The sequence below is a fragment of the Pan paniscus genome, chromosome 23 (assembly GCF_029289425.2).
Source record: "Pan paniscus chromosome 23, NHGRI_mPanPan1-v2.0_pri, whole genome shotgun sequence".
Lineage (NCBI taxonomy): Eukaryota > Metazoa > Chordata > Mammalia > Primates > Hominidae > Pan > Pan paniscus.
The window spans coordinates 54,152,273-54,170,081 of record NC_085927.1 but is presented as its reverse complement, the minus strand read 5'-3'; the positions used below and the strand labels follow the sequence as shown (position 1 = coordinate 54,170,081).

Sequence of the window (17,809 nt, the reverse complement as noted above, 5' to 3'; positions counted from 1 at the left end):
GCTCACTGGCTTCGAGGCCACAGAAGGGCAAGCACAGCCTTGTCCCGCAGGTGAGGGGTGAAATGGGGGGCAGACTGGAGCTGGGGGGCTGCCGGGTGGAGAGGGGAGAAGAAGCCGAAGAGGGGACCCCATGCAGTGGCCCAGGAGGGTCGGGAAGTGGGGCCTTTCCCACAGGAAACCCTGGCAGAGGAGCTTGTCTCTCATGTGAAGGGTTCTTGGCCCAAGCTGACCGTGACCCTGATCCTCCCGGCCAGGGTCTGGCTGGCAGGAATAACGTGGCTCCCAGACAAAGCAGGTGTATGTTCGATGGGGATGGGAGGACTGGGGAGTAGGAGACTGGGGTGGGAAGAGGAGAGGAAAAGGGAGTGGGAAGGAAGGAGGGAAGGAGGAGGAAGGAACAAAGGAGAGAGGAAGAACGCAGAGGAAGGAAGGAGGAAGGGAGGGAGGAAGGAAACGGGGCAGGAAAGCGGAAAGAGGGAAGGGAAAAGTAGAAGGAAGGAAAATGAGGAGGAAGGCGTGAAAGAACGGACGGAAAGGAAGTAGAAAGAGAGAAAGTGAGAAGCCACCGCAAACAGCAGGAGGGGAGAGAGAAAGAGCCAGAGGGGGAGAAAAGAGACCGCGAAAGAAAAAAAAAATGAGAGGAGGACGCAAGAGAGAGAGAGGGAGAGAGAGAGAGGAAGGGAGGAGAGAGGAAGGGAGAGAGAGGAGAGCGCAGGACGCGGCGGGCAGGGCGGCGGGAGCTCGGCGAGCCCGGGCGAGGGGGCAGCAGAGGGCGCGGCGCGGAGCGAGCGCCAAAGAGTGAAGTGGGCAGCGGCGGCGGCGGCGGCGGCGAGCGCGGGGCCCGGCGAGCATGAGCGCGGCGGCGGCGGCGGCGGGCGCGGCGCGGGGCTCGGGGCCGGCGGGCGGCCGGGCGGCGCGGGCCGCCGAGTAGCCGCGGGCGGCGACGGGGCATGCGGCCGGCCGCCGGACCCCCAGCCGGACCCCGAGCCGGACGCCGAGCCGGAGCTGCAGCCCCGGCCCCAGCCCCAGCCCCGGCCCCAGCCCCGGCCCCGGCCCCGGCCCCAGCTCCGCGCCGCGCCCGGCGCGCCTAGGAGCGGGCGCCTTCCGAGCGCCGATCAGGGAGCCCGGAGTCCCCGCGTCCCCGCAGCCCCCAGAACCCGGACAACTGTTGCGGCGGCGGCAGGGGCATCGCGGGGGCGTGGGCAGCCCCCGCACCCCAGCAGGCGGCTCCCGCGGGCGCCGGCTCCCGGCTACGAAGCGAGGAACGAGCGGGCGGCGGGCACGAGGTGAGCTGAGCCCCGGGGCGGGCAGGGCGGGGGCCGCGCGGGGGAGGGGCGCGCCTGGGCCGGGGTCCGAGAGCGGCGGGGAAAGGGGCCGGGGCGGAGCTCCTGGCGGAGGAGGGTCTGGGCGAGTGGGGGGCGGGGTCTGCGGCGCGGGGCTCCGGAGAAGGGGTGAAGGGTGGGCGCTTTGGGAGAGGCGGGTAAGGGGCATATGACGGGGGTCCGGGGCTCTTTAGAAAGGGGCTGGGGACGACCGGGGAAGGGTCCGGGGGCAGGAACCGTGCGGGACGGCCGGTGTTCGGCACTGGGGTCCGCGCCGGCGCTCACCAAGGTCGGGGTCGCTGAACCTTGGAGAGGAAGGGGCTGGGTTCCGAAGAGAGCAGTTCGGGGCGCACCGCGCCGGGACGCGGCGGCCGGGACCGGAATCCGCGTCCGAGGTGGGGACTGGCTTCCAAGAACAGAGTCGGGGAGCTCAGTGAGCTGGGAGCCCCGTGCGGGCTGCACGGGGACTGAGGGCCACGCTGCGGACCCAGAGGGGCCTGGGGGTCCCAGCTGGGCAGCGCAGGGGACGGGGAGAAGGACCCCTCCCAAGTGCGTGCCCCTGGGTCCTGGTCCGCCGCGCGGCCCCTGCGGAACCGCTGTCGCCTCCCGGGCCGAATCAACATTGATCCCGCGCCCGGGGCTGGGGTGGCCCGGCGGCAGCCTCAGAAGCTCATTAGTGCCCGTGGTTGCCATGGCAACGAGACCCCAAGCGTCTCGAGGTTATATTTATTCTAATTATTATTATCATTATTAGTATTAGTATTTGTTACTCAGCCAGAGGAAAAAAAACGGGGAAAAAGCCAGCGCGTCCTGGCGCCTGCAACTGTTACCTCTTTGGAAAGAGTCAAGAGGATGTGGGCAAACAAGGCCGGGTCCATGCCCCCCTAGGGTCTCCCCCACTCTTGCTAGCTGCCCCAGCCTCACCCCTGGGGCCATCCGACAGGGACGGGGAGTTATGTAATCTGCGGGAGAGCACCTCTGGGGATGCCTCTTTGTGTCTCCCCTACCTCTCTGGGCCTCCTGAGCCTGTTTTAAGTGATTGCACCTGTCACTTAAAGGCATCCCAGCCTAGGATGGGAAGAACACGAAGTGCCCCACACAGGGACTCTCTGGGGGTGGCCTCCAGCCCCCTCTCCACGGCTGTGTGACCTTGACCAAGGCTCCTGAGGCTTCGCAGCCCGTTTCCTCATCTGGAAGATAGAATGGCAGCCATGCCCACCACCAAAGGCTGCTGTGAGCTCACTCTGAGAAACCCCTGTCGGTTCCCACTGAGCATTGGTGGCTGTGTGACCCCAGGCAGCTATCCACATGTCTCTGGACCTCAGTTTACTAGACTATAAAATGAGGGCCCTGCTCTGGGCATTGTCTAAGGTGTTTTCTGTCAGTAATGTCCTGTGAATCTCGCTGCTGGCTGGCTGTGCCTGAAATACCATCAAGTTCAGCTCTGTTCAGACCCAGACCGATGAGAAGTCCCTCCCTCCATCACCCTTTGTTTCCTCGCCTGGTTCTGATTGTCCAAACCTTGCTGGAAATCAGATGGTCCAGGGGTAACCATTGGGACTTTTCACCTACTGGTAGGCTTCAGATTCGGTGAGAAATGTCATTCAAAAGCAGAATTCAAATAACCTTCAGGTCCTGGCGTCAACCAGTACAATCTCCATGCTGGTCACGGTTGCCTAGAATTGGGGGGTCGCTCCCCATCCCCTGAATCTGTGACTGCTCAGTGCGGGACACCTCTCTGCAAGCACCCCGTCTCCCCAGAGAGGCTGTCTGCTGTGCCTGTTCTGGCAAGAGATGACCAGGAAGTTGTGCAACCAGGCAGCCCCGGCCCCTCTTGTGGCTGAAGCTGAAAACCCCAGGCAAGGGTTTCTGACAGTTTCTTTCTTTAATGTCATCTTCACGCTGCGTTCCTGGCACTGTCTCAGGCATCTGGGAGGTATGGACTGATGAAGAGGGGTGAGGGGAGCAGTTTGGCTTAGAGCCACGTGTGTGTGTGTGTGTGTGTGTGTGTGTGTGTGTGTCCCATTCTCGCTCTCCTGAGCCACCCAGCCTGGAGCTTATCAGGGCAGGTGGACCGGATGAGAGGGGTAGGGGGCAGGGCCAGTGCTGCTCACTCAGACCTGTCAGTCAGTGAGTGACAAAGAAAGCGAGTGGGACCTGCCCAGAGTGAGACCAGCTGAGAGCCACTCCCAGTTACCAGTCATCCATCCATCCATCCATCCATCCCTTCACTCCCCTTCTTCAGCCAACTCCCCGAGCCCCCATGCCTGTGCTGAAGGGCCTCGGCTCACCCTTGGCACTCTCAAGGAAGCAGAGGAGGAAGTGACCCTGGACAAGCCAGCAGAGCTGGAGGCATCCCTAGGTCAGGTCACGAGGCAGTGGGGAGCTCCTGGGGGTGGGGAAGTGCACGTGCGGTAGGCACCTGTCCTTTGGAGCCTGGGAGAGGTTGGGGCCAGGGGAGCTTGGTCCAGAATGACAGGTGTGAATCAGCTAGAGGAAGGGGGAGATGTTCTGGGCAGGGACCCTCTGTGGGCAGAGATGCAGACACAGCAGGGCAGCTGAAGCCTTCTGGACGTGCGGGGCTGGGAGGTGGCTGCAGACCTGGAGGGCTGGGGGATGGAGCAGGACCAGGGCAGGAGACAACACTACCCCCAGCTTGAGTGAGGGTTTGAATAGCAGGGTGGGGCAGGGAGGAGGGGAGGGTGGCCAGGTTTGGAGCTTAGACAGCTTCTGGGTGGGCTGCGCATGGTTGAGGTGGGCAGAGGGAGAGGCAGTTTGGGCCAAGAAGGTGAATCTGATTTCCAGTTCCCTAGGACAATTGGCCAAGCCCTCTCCAGCCCCACCCCAAAGGCCACACTGCAAGAGGGTTGCCTCATGCCCAGGCCCTTGGCTTCTGGGGCGGGTTGGGGGGGCAGTGGCATGTAGACAGCAGGTCTGGCCACTTCAGCTGTCTGTGTCCACAGTACAGGACTTCACCGAACAGGCTCACAATTGCACCCCCCACAGCACTAGGGTTGCACTTGGCAGTGACAGCCCGAAGGCCTGCCCCGAGCCAGGTACCATGCTGAGCGCACTCGGAACCCAGCTTCCCACTTAATCCTCATGCCAATCTTGTCAGTGGCAACTGTGGATTCTGTTGTATAGATGAGAAAACTGGCCCAAAGAGGCTAATAATACATAACCCCACCAGGACCAGGCTCCCAACCACTACACTATACCACCTAGTGAGGGGTGGCGATATAGAGCTCCTGGGACACAGCACCAGGAAGCATGAGGGGACAGGGGCCCCGCAGTCTCACTCTCTAGTCATTATCCTGTTTACTTTCCAATATTACTGACCCAGAGCCTGGCCTGCCTTATGCTTAGATGAAAGCTATCCCCTCCCTTCTTAGGGATGCTTTGCCTCTATTAACCCAGTCTCGGCTGCTTTAGCTTCTCCCCAGTTGACTTGTACAACAGATTCACAGGATCTTAGAGCGAACTGAGAGCCCCTTCCCCAGCGCCCCCAAGAGAGGCTTTTCCCAGCCCAGCTGCTCTTTCAGAAGTTACTGAAACAATTGTCAACCCCTAAGAATAGTGGGGCCTTGTTTCCTAAACACTAAACAGGCAGCGTTCTGGACATCTGAGCCAGGATGAGTGAGGAGGGTGACCCGAGGCCCTGCCCACCCTGGTTATGCCCTCCTGGGGACACCCATTCCATAGGCGCTGGTCTCACTCTGCACAGGGCCTGGCAGGGGGGTGGCCCCATCTCTTCCTCCCTCCCTTTTTGCACCCCTTCCCTCCTTCCTGCCTTCCTCCAGGGTACACATTCCTTGACCCCTAAGCATGAACCCCCTAGGGAGGTGGAGGAGACTCCAAGGTCACTGAGACCCACCCCCGGGCAGCTTCCAGCCAACCTGTTTAACGATTGACTCTATGAATAAATCATTCTCTAGCTGGGGCCGTGGATGTCCCGCTGGCCCTACTGATGTGCCTTCTGTCCCCCCACCCCAGTTATGATGAGCCCCGTCCTCCTTTTCCTCTTAGCTGTGGCCAGGTCAGAAATGTTCATCCTGACTTCCCCAGTCACTGGCCGTCCCCACTTCCCACAAGCCCAGGTTTTCTCGTTCAGCCTCTCAGGACACAGTGCCTCTGAAAGCGCCAGACCAGGCCCAGGCAGGGTCTCTGGTGTACGCGCACGTGTGTGTGTGTGTGTGTGTGTGTGTGTGTGCGCGCACCCCACTCTCCACAGCCCTCAAGGGGGTGGGCAGGGTGGCAGACAAAGACAGTGCCAGCAGCAGGCCTGAGCCTCATGTGCTGTGCTCTGATGGGGAGAGGCCCCAGGAGCTGCTGGTGGAGGGGGCTGAAACCGATCTGCTTCCCCATATTCAGATGGGGACACTGAGGCCCAGAGAGGGCTGGGACCGTGTTCAAGGTCACACAGTGAACTGGGGATTCTTGAGGGCCAAGGATGTTCAAGCCTATGTTGCAGACATGGTGGACATTGTCCAGAGGCCTTGAGGAGCTTTGGGGAGTCGGGGGTGTGGGGAGGAGTACAAACATTTCCTAGATGATGAAATTTACACTGAAGCCCACCGAGGCACTCCTTTTAGGAAAGGGCTTCAGAATCGCTCCCTGCCTAGCCATCCACAGAAGCAGAAGCTGAGATGAAATGTAAATGCCTCCAGTCCTATATTTTTCGACATCAACCTGAATGGGGCGTTTACATCAACAGCCCATATCCCCCAGCCTGCTCTCCTTCCCCTCCCATCTGGGGCACATACTCCAGTCACCACCCATCTGCCTGCACGCACACCTACCCCAACAGATGTGTGCAAACGGCTCCCTCCAGAAATTAAGAAATAATGCATGAGTTTCCCAAATTACACCCATTTAACACTGAATTAAGTTCTGGAAGCTCTTAACAGAGCCCTGGGAGGGAAAAAAATTTTTTTTTGTTCACACTTCCCTGGAAAATGAGACAAACCGTGATCTTTGAAAACCCAGCTACATAATCTGATTATTCCTCCCTGGCAAGCCTCAGAGAGATGCCCAGCAGAGGGAGGGGATGGCCGGCTCTGCCGCGGAGGAGAGATTTGCATTGGGAAATTGGACTGGGAAAGTTTGTCTCCCGTGCCAGATTCCGAAGCTCCTCGTTGTCGCCTGATGGGCTCAAAATAAAGTGCCGTTTTCTTAGATATTGGCACAAATTAAAAATAAAGGCAAATTCCTTCCATAATCCAGCGCGAGAATTTCCTCTGAGGCTCCCGGAGCTTGTCACGGAAACGATGGTGATTTGCTTTCACTTTGGGTTCCTTTCCTTTGTCGGGAGAATTGTACGTGTGCAGCTGGATTTACAGACCAAAAGAAATGCATTTAGTGTTCATTCATTCCACATTTCTGGAGCGTCTACCAAGTTCTGGACAGGGTGCCAGGCCCAGGGGGCGAGGAGGGGCGATTTGAAACAGGGTCCTTCCCTGGTGAGTTTTGCAGTGTATTTGTTGGGGGAGGGGAAGGAGAACTAAAGAAAAGCCCCTGAGAGGGGTCAGGGAGGGCTTCCTGGTAGAAGTGACTTTCGACTTGGGTCTTGAAAGGTGTGTAGGAGCGTGCCAAGTAGGAGGCAGAGGGGCATTTCGGGAAGAGGAGCAGCCTGAGGAAATTCTTGGTGTGGGTCTCACACGGATGTGGCTTCTCGTTATGAAGGTTCCTTTGTGACAACCTGGCTGGACATGTGGCTTTTTACAAAGCCCTTTCATATCCATTATTTTCCACTGCCCTTGGGTAGCCCAAGGCAGGCCAGGTTTCCCTAGAGGAGAGAGCTGAGCCCAGAGACGGGAAGCAAGGTGGCCAGAGTCGCAGCCAGGTGGGACTCTGAAACCCAAGGCCCTGGATCTCATGGGCTCTGTGCGGGTTGAGAGCAAATAGAATAAGTTATTCTATAGAAATTCTAAGACTTAAAGAACTACAGACATGAATTCCAAAGTCTAGAAAGGCCCCTTTCTCCCTCCATGGGAGCCGAACTCCCTGGCTGCAAGAGGGGCTGGGCTTCAGGACCTGGGTCCCGGTGATGCCCATGCTGGGGCTGCCAGCTCTGAGCCTCGGTCTCTGCGTCCAGAAAATGTGCTGATGGAGCCTCTCTCTGCCCATTTGCAGGAAGCCTGGCATCATCCCAAGTCCCAGAAGGTCCAGGTTCAGCCTTCAGCTCAGTGAGAGTCCAGCAGGGTCTTTTTTTTTTTTTTCTTTTGAGACGGAGTCTCTCTCTGTCACCCAGGCTGAAGTGCAGTTGCTCAATCTCAGCTCACTGCAACCTCCACCTCCTGGGTTCAAGCGATTCTCTTGCCTCAGCCTCCCTAGTAGCTGGGATTACAGGCACACACCACCATGCCCAGCTAATTTTTGTATTTTTAGTAGAGACAGGGTTTCACCACGTTGGCCAGGCTCATCTCGAACTCCTGACCTCAGACGATCCACCCACCTTGGCCTCCCAAAGTGCTGGAATTACAGGCATGAGCCACTGCACCCAGCCCTCCAGCAGGGCCTTTGCTATTTAAATTGTTCAAGCTTCTGGGAGCTGGGCTGGAGTGTGGCAGTGTAGCATCAGCTGGGTGCAGCTGCCTGGAATCTGAAGCCCTAGGACAGAAAGGCCTTTGGAGAATGAGCCATGCAGCTGAGATGAGCCCTATCGTCAGGACAACGGGCCAGAGGGAGGCTCCGGGTGCTGATCTCAGGCAGGCTGCCTCCTTCCCCAAGAGCAGCCTGGAATTCCCGAGGCTATGCTGGGATTCCACACAGACAAGTCTCCGCTGCTTGCTCCTCACTTTGTGACCTTGGGCAAGTTATATAACCCCTGGAGCCTCAGTTTCCTTACCTGCAAAATGGGTTATTGTGAGACCAGATAAAATAAATTCATACAAAGGGTTTAGTTAGCACAGTGTGCATTCAATACCTTGTCCGCCTCTGTATTCTCACTTTGATACTGTTAACAACTTTGTGTTACTGTGTTGACATTGTTGCAGCCCTTCCGTGAAGCAGCCAGGCAGGAACCAAATCTGCTCATCCCCAGACCCCTAGAGTAGGGACCGCCATGCCTGTGGTTGTCAAATGAATGAGGAAATGAATCAGGTGAGCAGTTAGACCAGTGGCAGTGTTTCTTACCCAGCACCGTGGCAACTGCAGACCAGGCAGAGGGGAGCCAGCTTTGGAGCCTGGGTTCTGATCTAGCCCCATCTCTTACTAGTGACCAATGGGGGCTGCATATTTCCCTCCGAGCCTCAGCATCCTCATTTTCAACATAGGGCTAATAATGATGATAATAACCTGAGTGGCTTGTGAGGATTTGAGGCGGGGATTGTAACATTTGGGACAGCTGGGTCAGTTACCTCGCTAACCGTTATGTTTTACCCCTAAGCTCTAGAGAGACAGTAAGAGTTCAAATCCCAGTCTCCACTCCTCCTGGCTGTGTGGCCTTGGACAAATTACAGCACCTCTCTGAGCCTGTTTCCTCATCTAAAAATTGGGATGATATCCACCTCTTCAGGAATTAAACGAGTTGCTCCAAGGAATGTGTTTGGTGCAGACGGGCATATAGTAAGTGCTCAGTAAATATAACTGGTATTATTATCACCACTGCTACATTTAAAAGCAGAAACACCAAGGAGGCACAGAAGCAGTGAAGGGTCAGAGAGCCTCTCTCTATCCTGGAAGGGTGGAGGCCGCCTTGTTCCTAGTTTAGCTTGATAGTATCAAGTCCAGGTTTGGCATGCTTTGGACTGGTTGCTGAGAATGAAGGGATGATGGATGGATGGATGGATGGATGGATGGATGGATGGTGAGTGGGTGGATGGATGCATGGATGGATGAATGGGTGGACAGATGGATGAATGGGTGGGTGAGGTGGGTGGATGGATGGGTGGTGGATGGATGGATGGATGGATGAATGGGTGGGTGAGGTGGGTGAATGGATGGTTGGATGGTGGATGGATGGATGCATGGATGGATGAATGGATGGATGGATGAATGGGTGGATGGATGGATGGATGGATGGTGGATGGATGCATGGATGGATGAATGGATGGATGCATGGATGGATGAATGGGTGGATAGATGGATGAATGGGTGGATGGATGGATGGATGGATGAATGGGTGGGTGAGGTGGGTGGATGGATGGATGGATGGATGGTGGATGGATGAATGGATGGATGGATGGATAAATGGGTGGATGAATGGGTGGACAGATGGATGGTGGATGGATGCATGGATGGATGAATGGATGGATGGATGGATGGATGGGTGGATGGATGGATGGATGAACGGGTGGGTGAGGTGGGTGGATGGGTGGATGGATGGATGGATGGATGGATGGATGGGTGGATGGGTGGGTGAGGTGGGTGGAGGGATAGATGGATGGATGGATGGATGGTGGATGGATGCATGGATGGATGAATGGGTGGATGGATGGATGAATGTGTGGGTGAGGTTGGTGGGTGGATGGATGGATGGATGGGTGGACGGACAGATGGATGGGTGGATGGACAAATGAATGAATTAGTGAATGAATGAAATTAAGATCAGGGCAGCCAAGGAAGAGGCTGAAGTTTGGGGGCAGAAGCTTCCCTTTGAGGACGAGAGCGACAAGGTGGGATGCGTTGTGTAGCTGGACATGATCTCTCTCTTTGCTGCATGAATCTTTGTTGACTAGGGATGGTGGCCCGAGTCTGGGGGCCCAGGCTCCTTGGTTCCCTCACAGTTTGGTTCTGGAGCTGGACAGAGCTGAGTTCAGGCTGTGACTCCTCAGCTTCAGCATAGGCAAGTTCCCATGCCACTCTGAACCTCTGTTTCCCCCTCTATAATGTGGGGAGAGGACCGGCTTGCAAAGATAACACATTTGAAGGTGGTTTGCAACCTGTAAAGTCAAACTGAAAGTCAAGGGAGGTGTTTGGGCTCCATGCAGTGGGTGACAGGGAGCAGAGGTGGATTTGGAGTTGGCGGAGCTCATGAAACATCAGCCTGGGCACTCTCTGGTCCCCTCCTGAGGAGACCTGAGGCACACGGTCAGGGAAGGGGTAGAGGGGGCACCTGGGGCAGTGAGGCAGCACCTCCAACTCATGGGCAGAACCAGGCCCAGGGATGGGAGTGCTCTGCCCAAGGCCCTTGGAGCCCCAACCTGATGGGGAGACCCTCACCTGCTCACCATAGCCCTATCCTGGGCACTTTGCCAACATCACCTTGTTTAATTCTCATAACTTTCTGTGAGAAGAGACAGGTTGCCATTCTCACTAGGAGCTCAGAGAGGCAAAGGGACTTCCCCAAGGGCACGCAGCCAGTATGTTGCAAAGCCAGGATTTGGACCTGGTGGCTTCTGTTCTTTCTGCTGGGGAGGCTGAATACACTTTGTGGTCAGGAGGGGTGCTGGTGTGGGGCCTCAGGGTCACCACACTCCTGTGTCCACCCTTCACCACCATGTGGTTTTGCCCAGCCTCCTGCCTCCTGTCTGCCTCGGTTTCCTTCTCTGTAAAATGTGTTCACAGCAGGCCCTCCTGCAGGAGTCTGAACCCAGGAGGGACCATGCAGAGTGCTCCGAAGGGCCGGCCCTCTCCACTCCTTGGTTGTTCTTTGACTCCTCTTTGGGGAGGAGAGACACCTGGGGAAGGTGTGGGGCCTGCAGGAGCCACAGAGGAGCTGCACTGGGGTTGGTCCCGCTTCCCTGCATCTTAACAACCAGGGGCTGGTTTCTGCTGCCTGCTGCTTCCTCAGAAGGGGGTGGGTGCCAGGCAGGCATGGGCCGGCCACTTGTCCGGTGCATGTCATGGGTTTATTCACTCCTGAGATAGTACCCAGGGCCCGTCCTCACAGGCTCACAGTCTGCAGGGACTCGTGAACACAGTCACCTGTTCTGGCTCCAGACTCTAGCCCTGTGTAAGATAATGCACAGGTGTAGGTGATGACAGAGGATGGGGAGCAATTCTGCCAGTAGGAAAGGGGCTGAGCATCAAGGGGACCTTCCCAGAGGAGGCAGCATCCAAGGAGGTGGAGTCTGAGATGACCAGGTTGACAAGCAAGGGGAGCGGGGATATTTGAGGCAGAGGGAACCATGCATCTAGAGCCTGGGAAATGGGTCAGGGAGACTTCTGGGAGCTCCGTATGGCTGTTCCGTGGCACTTGTGGAAAGCTGAGCAGAAGCTGAGGCTAAGCAGAAGCCAAGGCTGGAGGACTCTCGTCGCAGGTGGGTTAGTTACTGGATTGCTGGAGAGTTACTGGGTTTGGACATTACCCTGTGGACCTGGATGGCAACTGTGTGGCTGGAGCACTGCCACTCTCACTGCTGTGCCCGGGGCAGACATTGCTACCATTAGACATTGCTAATCCACCATCGTGGCAGGACCCTGGAGGCCTGCAGTCCCCCAGGCAGCCCCAGGCATGTCAGTGCCCGAGATGACACCTGTTTGTCCCTGCTGCTGTGAATAATGGGGATGATGATGCCCCTTCCCAGTTGCTTGTGTCTTGACTCAGCCCAAAACCCAAAGCACTTTCCATATGGAAGAAGATGGTGGGTTGTGGCTGGCCTCTGGTGAGACTCCACTGCCCCACAGTGCTGGCTAGTTCAGCTCTTCCTGCAAAAGCAAAGCCTTCTCCTCTAGGGACGAGCTGCTGCCAGGGCCTCCCTGGGCATGAGCACCACCTGGGAGTGCAGCCCTTCCTCCATCACCTGCAGGTCCACAGGCCAGGGGTCAAGCCCCGGACAGCCTGGACATCAGCTGGAGCTGGGCCAAAGAGGGGGTCACAGGGGGAGGGCGGCAGCCTGGCAGAATCTTAGGCAGGACTAGGAAAAGATCAGGAGACATCTCTCCTGAAATTCAAACAATTGGACAATCTGTTCTGGATCGATTTAGAAGCAGTGGAGTGGAAAAAAATTAGAAAATATAGTGTGAAAGCTATTTTCTCTCCCTCTCAGCTCACTTGGGCAGAGGGATGAGCTGGAGTTTATTTGCGGACTGTCCAAGGCCCTGGCCAGGGCCTCGCACCTCCTCCCTGCCCCCTGATCCACCGCCTGGCCCACTTATCCCCAATGCCTGCTGCCTTCTCCTCCATGCCCAGTTCTGGGCTGGCAATAGGGGGTCTCAGAGGGGCAGCATCCCTGTTGGTTCCAGGAACCAACAGTGTATAGGAACTCAGACATGGACATGGCTAAGATCGGACGTTTGTGTTCCAACAGGCACCCTGAGGGAGGTCCTTCTGTCCCTCTCTCCCACACTGCCAGACAAGGCCTCTCCATGCCAAGGTTAAGGTGTCTCTGCCTAGTTCACTCCTATACCCCCAGGGTTCAGGCCATAGAATCAGGGCTGGCACATAGTAGGTGCTCAGTAAAAGTTTCTTGCCTGAATGATGGAAGGAAGAAAGGGACGGGGGAAGGAAGGAAGGAAACTGAGGCTTTAAATGAAGTGACCCATTCACAGTCACATGGTCTGTTAGAGATGGAGGTGGGATTGGAATCAGATCCATCACCCTCGAGACCTGATTTCCACCCACCCCGCCGCCCATCCCTGGGGCCAGGAGCTAGGTCTGAGACATTTAGGGGCCTCCCACACTGACGACCCCTTTCTTTCCCCGGCACAGTGCATCCCACTCCTCCTAACACAACTCCTACATTTAATCTTTCACGACTTGAGCCAAATGCTGATTGTTTTAAAATAAGCATGTTTAGTGTGAGGCCAGACCGGAGTGGTGGGAAGGGCAGGAGAGCCGAAAGCCAGAGCCTTCCTTCCACATGGTCTGAATTGTCCCCGAAGGGAGCAGTTCCCTCTCCGCTGTGGTGTGGGGAGTTTCTGCGGCTGGAGGATTTCACCCAGGGGCGGGGTCTGCCGGGACATCGTGAGTGTGGGGACATCTGGCACTGGTGGGAAATGGGACCAGTGGATCCCAGAATGGTCTCTTGTGTTTTTCCCCTGTCACTGGGAGAGGGAGCTGTTCCCAGTAATGGGGAAGTGGTTTCATTTCAGGGAGTGGCAGCTCCCTCCTCTTTCCCCTTCATCCCCAAGGGCCAAGGCCAAGAGCCTGAGTCCTAGAAAGAACTTTGACTTGGAAACCCAACCGGCTCGGGTCCAAGTCCCAGAAGCTCAGCAGCTGTGTGATCTTCGGCAGGCAACACAATCTCTCCGAGGCTGTGTTCTCATCTGCAGACTTGGGCAGTAGCCCCTCCTTTTGGGAACATTGGAGGGGATGATACTTGTGAAACACCCAGGATAGTGCTGAACACATCGGAGGTGCTCAAGGAATGGCCTTTTCCTCCTGTCTCCACCGCGTGCGAGGCCAGGGCTTATACAGTTCCACTCTTACTTTTGTCCTGCCTCCGTGGCCTGGAGTCTTCACGGGCTACTGTCCTGGGCAGGTTCCCTGGCTGACAATGAGAGGCGAAGCCATGGTACAACGGGACCCTTTGAGCCCCAAGTGTCTGAGCCTCCATCCTTAGCCACACTGGGGACTTGTGGGTGGTGCCAGGTGTGGCCAGCGCCGCATCCTGGAGGGAGCCCCGTGCTGGGAAGTCAGAGATCTGGGTGCCAGTCCCAAGTCTGCCACATATGAGCTGTGTGACCCTCTGGGAGTGACAGCCTCTCTGGGTCTCTGTGTCCTCACCCGAGGGTCATGAACAGCCCTTACTCACTTCTCAGGGTCACTGTGCTACTCACCTAAAAGAACCTGTGTGACAGCACTGAGCAGGCCCCGAGCCTCCGGAGAGGATGGGAGGGAAAAAGGCAGCCCTGGTGACTGACCCCTCCTAACCACCTGGCATGGGCTCTGAGTTTCACATACATCATCTCATTTAATCCTCACACCACCGAAGTAAAACTGGGGTTAGCAGCCTACTTCAGAGGTAAGGGTCCAGAGAGGCTAAGTCACATGTCCAGGATCACAGGGCCAGCTGGCTTCCCTCCCCCAGGCCAGCCTGCACGTTCTGTTCTCTCTCTAGCTATGGCTGTGGCCACCCTCCGCCAGGCCTGGGCCCAGCACCCGCTTCCCCCTGGCATTCTGCACTTGCCATCCCAGTCCCGATTGCTTTCCTGCTGACAAAGCACTTTCATAAATACTTTTTGATGTTACCTCTCCATTCCCCAGAAATTTGTGAGCCGACACTCCCCCAAAGCAACAGCACACTAATTAGACTTCCATAATACCATTTACCCAGATGTCGACCGATGCTACGCAGTTTAGCAGTTTTCTCCCCGTTATAAGGGATGTTCCTTTTTGGAAAGCAGGAGGCCTTCTCTTGAAGCCTGGTGCATGGCATCGGGCCTGCAGAGAGGACTCTCGGGATAGAGGCTTGTCTGCCCTGGACTTCCCCGCCCCCACGGTGGGCTCCTGGACGGGCTGGACTGGGTCGGGGGGCAGCCAGCCTGAATGTGGGGCCTTCCCCTGGAGGGGCTTCTCTCTGCCTCTTGGTCCCTGCTCCCTCTCAGGCCCCTTGGTGTCAGGAGGCTGCAGTGGCAGAGCCCAGCTCGGGAAGGTCAGAGGGCCCCGTGCTCAGCAGACAGGGCAGACATGTTCACTAGCCATCCTGTTGCTTCCAAAGTGCAAACTCAGTATCAGAACAGATCTCTAGTTTGGGGACGACTAAGCAGAGAAGGATTCAACAGAAAGTGGAGCCTGGTGCTTGCTACGCTGCGGGGGAGGACGGAGAGGACTTGGGGAGTCTGTGTCTGAAGCGGACACAGTTCTGGGTTCTAAGTCTGGTGTCAGGGGGTCTGCCCTCCTTGCCTTCCCCAACAATGCACCATCCAGTGGTTTATTCTTCCTGGGGGTTCGGCCCCCATGGGAACAGCCCACAGAGCAAGGCAGCAAACCTGAGACCAGAGACCACAGTGCCAGGGCAGCTGAGAAGTCCACCTGGCGGCACAGCAGGTTTGGGGTGTCAGGGGCCACAGGCATGGAGGCAGATGAGGTGGGAGGAGGCTGTTGTCTGTTCACGTCTGGGCCTAGGAAAGCTGATGGGGCCAGCAAGGGTTTGCAAGGGCTCAAGAAGGCAGCCGAGAGCCACTTCCTACCACCTTTGAAAGCACCTGTTTCCCTCGCTGTCCAGCCATTGCCGCCAGGGAGTCCTCCTGGGCGCGGACCGCCCCAAGTAAGGACAGGCCTGGCTTGCTGCGGGCCGGTGTGGCTGACCGGGCCCTGCTTGTCGGTGCAGCAGCTGATCCATTCTAGAGGCACGTCCTTCCATCCTGGCCCGGCTCTCGGAGCTGGATCGCACCCGCCCAGCAGCTTCCATGCCAATTACACAGAGTGTGGGTGGGAGGCTCATTAACCCCCAGAAGTGGAACTGGTCCAGGGAGTGGTGAGGATGGACAGGGGCCCTCCAGCCGACGATGGGGGGTTAAGCGTGCCAGGTCAGGGGTTGGGGAGCTGGCTCAGCACCATCCCTGTGGTCTCCACTGCAGCTCTATTTGCATAATTTTGAAGTTGATTGGCCTAAAGGCAACTTCGCTTAATCACAGCTGACAAGTCTCTGGTTGAAACAGCAGCTGCTGCCAATTAGCCGCGTTGGTGCTTTGGTTTGTTATAACTCTCTAGGCAGCAACCCCCAGCTCCCCCTCCTGCCCGCCCCATAATCTGCTTCAGAAGGAAGTGGCAGGGCCAGGTAGCTGCCCAGAGAACCTGCTACATGCTCCAGCCCAGGTCTTCTCGGACTTGCAGGTGCTGGGGAATGGGTTAGCACGCAGCCTGATTCAGCCGGAAGGGTGGCGCGAGAGCCTGCATTTCCAACAGCTCCCGGGAGATGCCAGGGTTGCTGGTTTGTGGGCTGTGCTTGGGGTAGCAATGATCTCACCCAGAAGTTTGCAAACTGGGGCTGCCTGTTTGTGTGAATAAAGTTTTATTGGAACACACCATCACTCATTCATGTAGGATTCTCTACAGCTCTTTTTTGTCTATAACTGCAGAGTGGACAAAGACTGGGTGGCTTGCAAAGCTGGCCCAGCAGCTCTTCCTTGAGTGGGCATCAGAACACCCTGGAAAGCTGGGAGAGATGCAGATCCTTTGCCCCCCCACCCCCCACCCTGGTTCTGATCCAACAGGTCTGTGCAGCCCTGGTGCAGCCACTTCCGGGGATCTCTCTGTTCATCCTGGCCTACCCTGGGTACCATTCCCATTAGATAGCTGGGGAAACTGAGGCTCAGAGCGGTCACTCACTTGTCCGAGGTCCCAAGCTAGTAAGCTGTGGCCGATTCCCACCACATCCTGCATCCTTGACCCAGGTCCCTCTCCCCAGGGTGCACCACGTCCCAACTGGGTTCCCTGGCTTGGTCTGCTCCAAATCTGGATTCCACATGGGGGCCTGCTGTTTGTAACCTTGGGCAAGTCACAGAATGACATGTCCTGTTGCAGGAGCATGATGTGTGGGAGACCAGGTCTGTCACGGGCACTGCAGAGAGCACTTGGCCCCTGGGGGGTTATCATTGCCCTGCTCCACATCGATATGGGCGGTTTACACTGTGCAATGCCTCTCCCCTTCCTGCCCCGGACTGTGAATCCTTTGAGGGCCAGGATGGAGACCCATCCTGCCATTGCGGAATCACCTGAGGCCGGGGAACTGCTGCCTGTGAGCCTATGAAGGAGGCAGCAACTCCCCAGCAGTGGCTCAGGCAGGGCCCTGCGTGTTCTTCATCTCAGTCATCCTCTCCTTGACCTGGAGGGGCCAGGATGGAGGCATGGCACCATCCACAAAGGAAGAAACCAAGCCTCCTCGAGGCAGTTGACCCGCCAGGCAGGTAACAACAGCGTAAGAAGCAGCATTGGGATTCTGTGGCCCAGGTGATGTGGGGCCACCAGCTCAGTTCCAAACATGGAAATATAGGAGGATGTTATATGGCCTGGTGTCCTCAGTTTATAGATGGGGAAACTGAGGCACAGAGAGTTTATAACTGGGAGGGTCTCAAAGGGACGAGGTGTCTGCAGGCTCAGTAGGAGGAGGCTGGGAATTCACGCCGATTCCCTACTGGAATTGGACAGTTCCAGCACCACACCCAGCAGCCTGGGACTGTGAACCGGAAAAAAACGCTCCTTTCTCAGGGACCCCCAGCCAGGCCAAAGCAGCTTCTGCAGTCCCCACCCAGGCCCCTGTGTGGGTCTCAGCTGCCCAGAGGGGTGGGCCTGTGTGCAATGGATGGGGGCTGGGGGGTACTGTAATCATTATTTTTCTTTACATATATTTTGAACCTTGATTTTCTATTCTATTTTCTGGACTCCAGGTCATGGAGTCAGGCCCATGTCTCTCCCTGCTTCCTGGTATTCGCCCTCGGCAGTCCTTGCCAAGACTTCTTTATTTACTTGTTTGTTTGTTAATAATATAAGAAACATCCTTGACCCATCCCTCAGCCTGAGAGCAGGAGCGTCAGCCTGTGCGCTCCCTAGCAGGGCCCACTTCACCCCACGTCCCCCTGTATGCCTCGCTATAGCCAGATGCACTCTCAAAAAGAACATTTTATTTACAGTTCTTTTTAGCCTTCTAGAAAGCGTACTA

At 56.8% G+C, this 17,809-nt stretch overlaps 1 protein-coding gene across 1 annotated transcript in view; it reads left to right on the top strand.

Annotated features, from left to right (window-relative positions):
- Positions 1 to 899: 899 nt before the first annotated feature.
- Positions 900 to 17,809, top strand: part of SHISAL1 (shisa like 1) — an 89,341-nt gene continuing 72,431 nt past the window's right edge. Inside the window, exon 1 of the mRNA XM_034949061.3 lies at positions 900 to 1,286. The gene's annotated coding sequence lies outside the window, so the exon portion shown is untranslated. The remainder of the gene's footprint in view (positions 1,287 to 17,809) is intronic.